Source organism: Silurus aristotelis, assembly GCF_946808225.1.
Source record: "Silurus aristotelis genome assembly, chromosome: 19".
NCBI lineage: Eukaryota > Metazoa > Chordata > Actinopteri > Siluriformes > Siluridae > Silurus > Silurus aristotelis.
Window position 1 is genome coordinate 23,736,529 of NC_139592.1, and position 2,500 is coordinate 23,739,028.

The 2,500-nt window shown below is 44.1% G+C and overlaps 1 protein-coding gene and 1 long non-coding RNA gene across 2 annotated transcripts in view; one reads left to right on the forward strand and one right to left on the reverse strand.

Moving 5' to 3' along the window:
- Positions 1–2,500, reverse strand: part of nhsa (Nance-Horan syndrome a (congenital cataracts and dental anomalies)) — a 29,266-nt gene that overhangs the window by 16,985 nt on the left and 9,781 nt on the right. The gene's annotated exons all lie outside the window — the stretch shown is intronic.
- The window catches only part of LOC310715227, a 3,106-nt gene continuing 2,057 nt past the window's right edge, over positions 1,452–2,500 (forward strand). Inside the window, exon 1 of the long non-coding RNA XR_014530266.1 lies at positions 1,452–2,500. This exon is cut by the window's right edge and continues 738 nt beyond it. This is a non-coding gene — a long non-coding RNA (uncharacterized lncRNA).

Here is a 2,500-nt window from a genome sequence, read left to right on the forward strand (position 1 = left end):
GAAAACAGAGTAGATGAAGAAAAGCATGTTTTTTCGATGATGTCATGCAGAGCAAGCTTTACTGTCACTACATGCTGTTAAGGTGGTGGTGAAGGAACACGTGTGTGTGTGTGTGTGTGTGTGTTTGAGATGTGAGATGATCTTCAGTGACCATGCAGTGATTAAACCCAGACTGAAGTCATGTTACAGTACAGGATGAGCCACAGAATCCCCCTGATTCTGATCTTAAAGCAGATCTGATCCTGAACCTTCCTGATCTTAAACCTAATTCTGAACCTGATCCTGGTCCTAAACCTGATGTGAAACTCGATCCTGATTCTGATGATCTGTCTGTCTGTCTTTCTTTGTCTCAGTATATCTGTGTCTGTCTATCTGTTTGCCTGCACACACACACACACACACACACACACACGCTCGCATATAAACACACATTTACTAAGATGCATCCTTTTAATGGTTCTCAGTGTATCAGGTGTCTTGGCCAAGGGGCAAGCGTGTGTAACCCGAAACACACACACACACACTCACACACACACACACACACACACACACACACACACACACACATTCTGTCACACTCCATGTCTAGCAATCAGAGTTAGTATGTGTCTCCCACGCCCTCTGCACGACCTCCATCAAAAACGCTCCATAAAACACTGGAACCGTTTACACACTCCAACACACTCCTACTTCACACACTTCACACACCGAGTCAAACAAGTCCCATGATCCAGAATTCTCCCAGAATGCATCATGGCGTGTGATCAAACACACTTTGTGTATAGAACTCTAATAAACGTTGACCACGATCAAACTCAACTGTTCTGTGGGTGTGTCCCAAACCACACACTCTATTCACTACATAGGCCGCACACTGTGTGTGTGTGTGTGTGTGTGTGTGTGTGTGTGTGTGTGTGTGTGTGTGTGTGTGTGTGTGTGTTTCTTTACAGTGTTTGCTCACTCAGCAACACAACCATCTGAAAGATCAGATGGAGCACACACATTCACACACACACACACACACACACACACACACACACACACACACACACACACACACACACACACACACACACAGTTATGACCTACAGTTTCAGGCTGTTACTCAATCATGTGCAGACAACACCACAACACCCACACACACTTAGTGCAATGCAAAAACATCCAGGCCTATGAAAACACACACACACACACACACACACACACACACACACACACATTCAGTCTGACCTGACCCTGACTCTGAGAAAGAGAAAGCAAATATTTACAGCAGCTTGTGAATGAAACTAACACAAAAAAGCGAAAAAGACTGTTGTGTAACAGCGAACACACACACACACACACACACACACACACACACACACACACACAAACACACACACACACACACTATTACATTCAAACTGAGTTAGCTGAGCGCTTGGTGGGAAAACAATACCATATTAAAAAAATGTCTACTACAGTTAACATGCTTGAGCTGATGCAGTAAATAAGGGCACTGCGCTAGCTAGCGGTAAACTAGCAAAAGATTAGCTAGAAGAAGTCAAACCCCTCACTGATTACACCTCAGCGAGTCCTTCAGAGGTTTGATCTGCGGTAATGTAGTCATCAGTTTTGATCCAAGTCATAAAGTTTCCTCAGAACCACGAGAAAAAGGCGGGAAAAAGTAGATCACATGCTCACAGGATCCACAAGCATGCTAGTAACACCATTAGCTACCATTATCTAAACCTAGAAAGAATTACACTCCAGGTTACCACACATGCTTACTGCTACTGTACATTGTTTCCATGGCAATCAGACTTTTTTGGCGGATTTTAAGGGCAGCCACAGCGCTTATAAACACACACACACACACACACACACACACACACACACACACACACACACACAAACACACACACACACACACATGTTCCACAAGACAGATATGAGCCGCTGCAACTCTGAAGCTGCTTTCAATTACACTTACACAACCACATACCACATAGGCCTCACACACACACACACACACACACACACACACTTCCACCTTCCTGTCTCACTGTCTGTCCAAAAACTTCACCTAAAACAACACAAAATCATAACAATATTACAACACAACTCGGGTACTTTCCTTCCTGACTAGTCCCAAAGTGGCCCAGACACACACACACACACACACACACACACACACACACACACACACACACACACACACACACACACACACACACACACATACTCTCCCCAGGAAACTTGGATTTGATTTTATTAGTGACTGCATGACCCTCGGTTCTATGACGTAACACACCCACTCTTACACACACACACACACACACACACACACACACACACACAGACACACACACACCGATTCCCGAAAGTGAGTCTCTTTTTCCAAGAACAATATTTAAGGCTGAAAAAAAAAGTAGAAAAAAACCACAAGAAAGATTCGACTGGATCATAACAACAATCGCACACACACTCCACGTTAAACACCAAAACCAGTGCAAGTGTG